The sequence below is a fragment of the Dermacentor albipictus genome, chromosome 3, assembly GCF_038994185.2.
Source record: "Dermacentor albipictus isolate Rhodes 1998 colony chromosome 3, USDA_Dalb.pri_finalv2, whole genome shotgun sequence".
Lineage (NCBI taxonomy): Eukaryota > Metazoa > Arthropoda > Arachnida > Ixodida > Ixodidae > Dermacentor > Dermacentor albipictus.
In genome coordinates this window covers 34,367,124-34,377,620 of record NC_091823.1, presented here as the reverse complement: position 1 = coordinate 34,377,620, position 10,497 = coordinate 34,367,124, and positions in this window count along the sequence as shown.

Genomic DNA, 10,497 nt, shown 5'->3' with positions numbered 1-10,497 from the left:
GAGCGCTAAACGACGGGCCGGGAAAGGTTACAAAGGAGCGCAGACTAACAACGACTTTTTAATTGAAAGAACATATGTACTAAAATAAGAAGCTCGATTACTACAAATTCGTTTACTGCGACGCCAAATGGTCAACGCATAGAAGATCTTGAGCGCACAGTCCTGCCACTCGATCAGACAAACAATCTGGTTAGACAATTGTGCTCTTTGTTGATTAAACTTGGTGACGGCGTCTTACGCCAAGCGCCATTTCAAGGCTCAATTTTCAACCCTTTTGCTCATACTTAATGGGACAATGTATCGTTGCTTAATAGTTCATTTACGCCGTGCCCAGCTCATTCGTGACTCTCGTAAGTCTTCTTCTGCAGCGTGCTGCTGACACTTACTCTTATAATTACATTACATTTTCGAAACGCAAATGTACACTCGAATGTGCTTGCTGCGTATTGCGTCAGAGCAAGTCGATTTAAGTAATCGCGGTTTCAATTACAGTATAAGCGTGCGTTTTGTTTCTCCTCTCATGAAATGCGCCGAGTGGCCACGGTGTTTTTACGATACTTAATGGAGGTTTGAATGCACGGTGCTTTCAAACCCCATTAGGTGCCCGTGGATGCCGTGCGCACCCCGCAACTTAATACGATAAACACAAAAATAAAACAAAAAGAAAAGTTACGCTTGCGAAAGGGCCAACTCCCACATACTGGCTACCCAAGGTCACAAAGCGCGCACGAAGGGGGCAGAGTTTGAAACCGACGCACAAACAGCGAGGTACGTTAAACCGGAGAATTATGCCTTTATTTTTGCCGCACTAGAACTCCCGAAGAGCGCCGATCTATTTATTAATTTTGGCGCGAAAGCATCAAATGGCCCATTGAGCGAGAAAGCCGGCGTCTGTAGCAGCGAAACGGCGCCTAAATTCCCATTGGCTGCGACGCCAGGTCCCGTGAGCTCCTCAACGGAGCAGAGCGGGCAGAAGGGCACACACCTGCTGTCGCAGTAGCGCACCAGGTGTTGCGTGAGGGGAGAGGGCATCGCCGCGACGCCACGTCAGCCTCGCTCTCGGAATCCTGCGTTATACGCGCGTTCCTTAACCGCACAAGCGCTGGCCTGCGTTCTAATTTCGCCTCGGTAATCGCTACGAAGAAATTAATGCATAATAAAGAAATAGAATAAGTTAGAAAGGAAAAACACTAGCGGTAGTGAGTTTCAAACCTACGACCACACGCACAGAAGCCGAGGAGTTCCTAACCCGAAGGACTGCTCAGTGCTCAGCGTTTAATTGGACATTAATGCTTTCGCATTCACAACTCACAAGAAACGCTTAGGTGTCCTCGGATTTTTTCAGTGCGAGAGCATTACAGGGCTCATTGTGCGACACCGCCGTCATCGAAAAAGTCGTGGCAGAAAAACGGCACACAAATTACGTCATCTACATCCAGCTAAAGAGAAAAGGGGCCCGATGAGGATTCGATCCCCCGCCCCACGGCCACCACCCCACAGCCGATCTCGCTAACCCCTGCGCCACCGTTGCATTGCGCCCCTGTTGACAGTGATGAATATCTTCGAGCCTGCGCCTGGCGGGCGGGTCACCAGATGGCAGAGCGAGCGGCTGCGGAGCAAGCACGGCGAGCTGCGACTCTGATTGTACTGAAACCGCTCGCCCTGCCTTTCGCGCTGTCGGGGGCCTGCAGACGCCGTCGCCGAAGCCCATGGACGACGACGACGACCAGCAAGATGCAACGCGCGTCAGGTACCCGTCGGACGACCACTACGAGGTCGGTTTACTACGATTTACGCGGAAAAAAGGAGGAGGAGGAGATGACTACATCGACAACGTTGCGATGCCTAAGCTCTTTGCCACGTGTCTCGGTAGCCACTGAAAATCGACCTCATATCTATCGAGAGAAGTAATGGTAATCCTTTCGTGGTTTCGTAAGTCTTGGAGTCCCCCACATGAAAATAGAATTCATTTATCACTTTAGGATTCATTTAGGGTTGACATATACCATCTGGTGTCCATTGCGGTCACTGTCGGCAATAAATCTCGCGGCTTGTGATATCCCAAGCGGCTCTGTCACTGCAAATGGTGTCGTGTACCGGATAGTCGGCATCTTCTGTCTAATTGCTATGCGGTACCTTTGAATTGAAAGCCATATTTTAGCCTGCATTCGGTGCAAACCCATCCGCGAAGAAGAATGTCGAACGCTCTTCGGAACCGGTTCGTTTGGTGGAGTGTGAGGAACAGTGCCTCTAGCGCAGTGTACTGCCGATTTATTTTCGAGTATTGGGATGTTCAACGTCACAGAAGGCATAATGAGCTGCCATCGAGGATGGTTAATATTCAGACCATCTGGACGTGGTAAACGATGGCGCTGCTAAAGTACTTCTCTTCGTGGGCTCGCATTGCGTCCCCAATTCATTCACTTTTTTTGAAGATGCTTGTCACGAAGATGTCGAGCATATTACTTGTCGATAAGAGAATAATTTAACAGCAGAACTTCGATTGGCGATAATTTGGTGTGTGTGTCTCCAACATAGAGTTGCGTTGTAGCTAACAACAACGAACTAAAAGAAGAGAAATGTGTAGAAACAATTGACGACAGAGAGAGGCGTTGGACATAGTAGCGAGGGCAGGTGCACAATAGGTGCACGATGGTTTCCTCGCACCCACCGGAGTCGCACATCGGGCTCTCAGCCATTCCAAAACGATAGGAGTATGCGTTCGTGAACGCCACTCCCAGCCACAAGTGGCACAGCAAGGTTGTTTCAGCGCGGAAAAGGCTAGATGGCAGTTGTAGCCGTAGCGTGGGTTCCAGTTTATGTAATCGGCAATTGAAGGCACTTGAACTCCAGAGATCGTGTGACTTCTTGCGTGCGAGTAGGCGAAGTTCCCTGGCAACGTCCTACCTCGCCAAAGGTGTTGGACGCGTCTGGGTATCTTCGTGGGCAGACCGGGCAGCCTTGTCAGCTAGGTTGTTGCCGACTATGCCACAGTGAGCAGGAATCCATTGAAATATAATGTGGTGCCCTCCTTCCAGAGCATGGTGGTGCACTTCCCTGTTGTCTGATATCATCTGCTCGTAAGTTCTGTGATGTAATGCAGACTTGATACTGTGAAGAGCTGCCTTAGAATCACAAAATACGACCCACTTCTCTGTTGGTTCTTCGCTGATGCACGTCATAGCGGCATGGAGAGCTTCAAGTTCTGCCGACGTAGATGTAGTCATGTGTGACAACTTGAATCTAACTGTAACCTGCCTAGCTGGAACGACGAATGCGGCAGTTGAGCTGGTAGGTAAGGTGGAACCACCGGTATATATGTGAATGTGGTCATGATACGTCTGGTGCAGTAATAGTAGCGTAAGTTGCCTTAGAGCCGGCGATAGATGATTACATTTTTTTTTGTAATTCCAGGAATAGCGAAACTCACTTGAGGCTGTTGCATGCACCATAGGGGAGATAAAGGCTTCGCGGCCGGTGTAATAGATGTCGGTATGCACTCTTGATGAGCGCTAATCACTCGTGAAAAGGTCGCTTGAGGTCTCTCGGCTGGTAGGGAGGCCAAGTGATGTTCGGGGATCTTTGATAGATGGCGAATGTGCGCTCTGAGAGAGTCGATAGCTACATGTGTCTAGAATATATGGTCTCCCACGATGGCAGTTGTTGCTACTGTTGAGGTGCACCGAGGCAGCCCTAAACACGTGCGTAGAGCTTGACATTGTATGCTCTCCAAAGCGCGAAAGTTCGTCTTGCATGCATTTGACAACACTGGTAGGCTGTAACGTAAGAGTCCGAGAAACAGTACCCAGTACAGCTGCATCATAGAATGGACTGGTGTACCCCAGTTCTTCCCGCATAGAAATGTGAAAACCTGAGCAATGCCAACTAACTTCTTCAGATAGACGCAGTGAGGGCTCCACGAGAGGTTGCGGTCAATGACGTACAATATGCTAAGAAACCTCGGACCGACAGGTACAAATGCTCTCTTAGACATCTATAATAACTTATGGATAGAGGAAACTGTACCTGACTCTTGGAAAGTCGCTCGAATCATACCAATTTTAAAACCTGGTAAGACGCCCTTGTGCCTTGAATCCTTCCGCCCTGTTAGTTTGACAAGTTGTTTATGCAAAGTAATGGAGAAAATGATTGACGCGCGACTTCAATGGTGGTGTAATGAAACGAATGTGCTGTCCAACTACTTAGTAGGTTTTAGAAAACATAGATGCACAATGGATGCAATATTAGATATAGTAACCTGTGTGGAGCACGAGCGTGCACGTGGGAACATGACTATAGCGGTATTCCTAGACATAAAGAGGGCCTTTGACACTGTTAGTCACGTTCATGTTTTGCGAAGCATGTTGGAACTTGGACTGTCTGGCAGGTCCTTGCGATGGATTTCTGAATTTCTATCAGGTCGCAAAATCTTTGTTCAGACGGGTGAAGGAAACAGTGCTGAACATGTTGTCAAACAGGGAGTACCACAGGGAAGCGTACTCAGCCCCTTCCTTTTTAACTGCGTCATGGCTGATTTACCAAGAAGGCTGCCATCACAATTAAAATTTTCACTGTATGCAGATGATGTGTGTATTTGGACATCTGGGTCTAATGCTCAACTACTTCAAATGGCATTGCAAGACGGCATAAATATAATCAACAAATTTTTGAGAGAGAGAGGAATGGTACTATCACACGCAAAGACAGCTGTATTGCCCTTCACTCGAAGGCAGTTAAAAAATTTCACTCTTAATCTGGACGGACACCCTCTAATGATTGTCAAACAGCATCGATTTCTAGGCATAATACTTGATAGGCAGCTATCCTGGGCACCCCATATAAAGAAACTCGAAAACGAGGTCAATGCCGTAGTGACTGTACTTCGCAGACTTGCAGGCACATCATGGGGCGGATCAGTATCGTCCATGCTGACTGTTTACAATGCATTAATACGGCAAAAAATTGCGTATTCCGCGCCCATCTTACACGGACTTTCCCACACTTCAGAAGAGCGACTTCAAAGACTTTTAGCTAGAGGACTACGCCTATGTCTAGGAGTTCCACGAGCGACTTCTAGTTCTCTTGTAATAGCTGAGGCTCGCCAATCACCATTTCCAGTTATGCGAACTACAGAAACATGCCGGCATTATTTCCGTCTTCAAACCCAGCATAAAAACCACCCATTGGCTCTAGACATAATGAAACGAGATAGAAGTTATGCTCATATAGAAATTCAAGAAAATCTTCACATATTGCCAAGACATGAATTTTGGAACTCAGACATCGAATATCCTCCATGGCTGCTTACAGTTCCAAAAATCGAATTGTCAGTAGATGGGATATTCAGCAAAAGAGACATGTTCATTCGAGCTGCTCAACAACTAGCGCTGTACCAGATATATATGCGGTATTCAGGATACACACACGTCTATACAGATGGCTCCAGTACAGCAACCTCTTCAACTTCATCATTCATTATACCACACCTCAACAAACAAGAATCATTTAAGTTAACTCGTGCGACTTCGTCTACAACGGCTGAACTGTTCGCAATCCTAGGTGCGATAAAATTTATATTGTCAGTAAGAGATGCGCAAAAATGGGTAATTTTCAGTGATTCACAGGCGGCTCTAACATCACTCTGCAACACAAAGGGGAAAACATTCAGTGACAGTATAATATATGAAACACTTAAAAACCTCACAAAGGCAAGCGAAGCGAAACATGCAATAGCATTCCAGTGGATACCAGGGCATTGCGACATTCCTGGCAACACAGCAGCCGATGAAGCAGCACGACAAGCACACCTCATAGATGATACATCTCCGCTCCCAATATCAAAGGATGAATTGCGCTGCATTATAAGGACAACGTCTCTCAAAATGTCTAGAAACACTTGGTTTGACCAGAATTCTAAGAGCTCGGACTTATACCATATTGATCCATTTATTGAATTCAAATTTTCATTGTCATTAGATAGAACTATGGAAACCCTTATTCATCGATTAAGGCTAGGCACTGCCTACACAAAGCATTTATTACACAGAATTGGCCGTGCGGAAACCCCCGAATGTGATTGTGGATTTGTAGACGAAGATATATATCACCTCCTTCTAGATTGCCCACATCACGACACACCAAGAAGCCGACTTAAATCAGCGCTAATTAAATTAGACCGCAGACCTTTCAGTTTAAGGAAAATTTTGGGCCCTTGGCCAACAACGGCCTTGCAGAAGAGTGCTTTAAAAGCACTAAAGAGTTTTCTTGAAGACAGCGGCATTGCTGGAAGTTATTAGCGCTTTCATTGTTCTCTTCATTTCATTGTCAATGTGTATATCCATCTGTTTGTGAATTATGTTATGTTGACTGTTCTGTTGTGACTGTATGTGATATTGCATTTACATAATGTATGTACCACCCGCTGACTAGACAATGTGTTATTAGGCGGAAATATCTTTTGTACTTTTGAGACTTTCATCTACATAAGTGTGGAGACATATACATTGTATTTTGTATGTACCATGTGTTCCTTACGTCATAGTGTTCCTGTGGAAACGCTGCGTGATAAGTCATGGTGCTTGTGTGAAAAGACTATTTGATATGTAACCTTGAACCTTGTACGATGTGTGACGGAACCACTCAAGAGATGAGGAGTAGCCGGCGCCTTAAATTGTGCGCCAACATCTCCTTATATCATATCAAAAAAAAAAAATGACGCCCAGAAAGCGATGCGTTTTAACATAGGATACAGCTCGACCATTGATTGAAACAGGATACAATAACATTTGTTTCCGCGTAAAACCGACCAATGCACACTTTTCAGTAGACACAATGAGGCCTTTTTCTCGGAGATAAGACGCCGTCACGGTTGCCGCCCGCTGAAGCCTGGCTCGTACCTGAGGGCGAGTCACAGCAGAGGCCCAGATGCAAATGTCGTCGGCGTATATTGAGACATGAACTGTCTGCGGTAGGTAATCCGCTAGTCCTACCAGGACGAGGCTGAACAAAATAGGGCTCAACACTCCACCCTGCAGCACACCACGGCAGATGTAGTGGTCTGAAGTTGGGCCGTCTTCGGTCTGTAAGAATAATCACCTGGCGAATAAGCAATTGGCCAAAGTATGCTATACGGGTCCTTAGACCGCTGGCACTCCGCTGAAAGATCGACGCACTTTTAACTTCAGTGCGGAAGGGGACTATTGGTGGAGCCATGATGCTTAAACGATGCTAGCAAGCACTGGATTTAGTGCGTCCAGTATTTGCAGAGTACTTCGAGCTGCTGGTGTTTTCAGCTTGTTCGGTATAAAGAGCGTTGTATTAATTAGCGATTGCAGCATATCAGCCATCTGCCTGTCTTAGTCGCACAAATCGCCGAAAGTAAACGTCGGGGGTTGTCCAGAAAAAGTTTGCTGTGATTCTGTTGGTGAATGCTGTCGTTTCGGTAGAGCCGGCCAAGATTCGGCAGATGTGGTCTTCTCAGTGGACTTGCTCTTCGTGGTCCTTTCCACAGTGTCTGGCCTGGGCGGTACAGGAGAAGGTGGTGTTGTAGGAAGTGGCATGCGCGTCGCAGAGGCAACAGCCTTCCTTAAGGAGCGCCGGCGACGTGAACGTCGCTTACTGATTTGATCGGTGGCTTCTCGATGAGATGAATGATCTCTCGCCATCTCTTTCAAGATGGCCATTCCCTTCTTAATCTGTGGGCATTTCTTCGGTGAAGCTTCATGTGACCCTCCGCAGTTTGAACACTTCATTACAATCGCGCCACATTTATCTGCAGCGTGGGGCTCGCCGCAGCGGGGGCATGCTGCTTGATTTTCGCAGACGCTGCTCACGTGTCCCAGTTTCATGCATTTGAGGCACTGCAGAGGTTTTGCAATGAAAGGCCGCACTGCATGTCTGAAGTGTCCCAGCTTAACGTGCGAGGGTATATATTTACCCTTGCATGCTATCTTCACGCAGCGTGAACTGCCTAGCCGCTTAACATTAACAATGACCTCATCATTGGCTGGCTTGATAAGAATCGGCAAGTCGTTATTAAAGATGGCAACGTCTACGTCGTAGATAACGCTGGTGACTACGTCAGATCCCAGAGGGGTGCAAGAGCGCACCTGAATGCCATCGAGGTCCGTTACGCTGCGTAGAGTGGTCATAGCAGCCGTATGCTGGACATCAACCGCCAGTAGATTTTTTCGGGTGATCACTCGAATGTCCGATATTTCATTTGGCACCAGGGCTTCCAGTGAGATCGACACAGATTGCCTGTTAAGTAGCTTCATGCTGACGGTGGGAAGTAGGGGCGCAAATATGATGGTATTGGTGTTCGGCCTCTGCGTCTGTCTTACTGTTTGTGTGCTTGACGATGAGGATGTCCTGGTATTCCTTCTCTTCGCTCTGCGACTGTGCACAAGCCGTAAGTCGTCATCGGAAGTGTCCTCACTGCTGAGAAAGAAAACATGGGTGTCCTTGCTGTCGCTCTGCTGACCGATCCGCTTCCTGCAGGCGGCCGCCGCTGACGCCGCCGTCGCCGGCAGACGTGCGGGGTCGTCCACTTCCATCACGGCCGAGCAGGGAGCGAGGGCCAGCGGATGAACTTAGCTTTTCACAGAAATAAACCGGAGCTAGAAAGAACAGCGCTGTATCAAAAGACACTTCGACGTCGTCTCTCCTTCATGAAATAAAGTTCAATGGAAATTGGTAGACGTGTAGCTGAATGGGGGGTCACACGAACCTGTTCAAAGCGGGGCAATCGAATTTTTTTTTGGACTAAATCTTCAACTGCGAAGCTTTCTTTCTCAAGAACCCGCATGTTTCCTTTTTTTTTTTGTAGCGACGTAGATAGCTTGGCCGATTGATGAACGCTTACTTGAGAAAGAGAGAGAGAGAAACTGCGGTGCACTGCGTCGACTGGTCTCTAGTCAGTAAGTTTCCTGTGTATCTTATTGCTCTACAGTCACGTTGTCAGCCTTCTCTTTCATGGACTTGTCTGAGACGTCTGAAAAAACTGCTCATATGAACAACCGTAATACCGATTGTCCTACTAGGTTCCTGAAGATGCTAAGCAAGGCGATTTCCGAGGCAAAATGCATGTAGTAAATGTAGGTGTCATTTATAAAGTTATTCTCTCTCTTCATTTTCTTTCTTTTTTTTCTGCGGTGGACGCCTTTAGCTGTATATATTTTGGGCTAAACCTCTAAACGGCTTCCGCGTTAAGCCAGAAAGCAGCATAAAACTATATTTAGACGACCCGAGAAGCTTTATGAAACCTTTAAGGAAAATTCAAACACGAAAACGTTTTAATGCAGTAAATTTAAATTATGAGTGCTTAATGTTATCGAATAATTAAACAAGTTCGAGACAGACGCACATTCAAACCTAACCATTTCAAAGGAAGTACAGAGAATGCGCAGGGATCAGAAATGTGAGACGAAACTGATAGCAAAAAAAGAAGGCAATTGTTGCAATACCATTGCGGAACTTGCGGAATCTAGTGAACATGAAAACCGGCTGTCGATGTCAAGCACAAATAAAGAACTAATAAATGAAGAAATAGGAGGTAGTGAAACTAAATTCGTGTCGTCGAACAAGTTATAGGTCCGCTCATTTCGCGGTAGCCTCAGGTGCCGAAAGTCATAATAGGAAAGGAAGACGCGGGGCGGATGAGGGCAGCATAACAACAAAAGACGCATAAAGCTAGCATTTTCGCCGCGAGCAAGGAATGCCCCTTTGCCATTGTGTTCTTTCGCCCTTGACTCTGGGACAGCTAACAATGGATTCGCTATTTAAATTAGATTACATCCGTGTACGAGAGCCATCCCTTAACAAAGTGATACAAAGCACAGAAAGATGAAAGCTGAAAAAAAAACACATAAAACAAAAGCCGAACGATTCACAATGTCGCAATCAGAGAGAGCGAGGCTGCAGGTCACGCAAGTCATAAGAACGAGAGGGTGGCAGCATTCAGAGGCGCGCCCGCCGCGCACAAAAGCCAGCAAGGCTCGGGCTGGCTTGCTTCTCGCCGTGCGTCTTAATCGATTGCGTTGAGACAGCACGGGCCGCTTTACGAAGCGCGCCACAAACAGAAGCGAGCGCGTAACAAACGCGACCGAGAAGAGAGCGGAGCAAGCAAAAAGGCGCATCAACGCCAGCACTAGCCGCCGCAAAACCGGTGCGCCATAATTACTAGGAAGGTAGCCCTGCCCGCGAGACGCTGAATCCCGGGAAGCGCTAACGAAGAAAAAGAACCGCGGGAAGAGACATCCGGAGTTGCCATGCTGGAAGGTACGGGGTCGCCATAAGGAGGTGCGCTCGAAAGAGAATAAAAGACAGGGGGGGAGATAGAGAGAGAGAGAGAGAGTGTGAGCGAAAGAGAGAACGAAAGGGCAAGGTTGAGAATAAGAATAATAAGGAAGACCGACTGCGTCTCGACCGCCAAGCTGGGAACAAAAGAGCCCGCGCGGCATTAAGGAGTCTTTTGCACTTCACCTGGCGTTGATAACA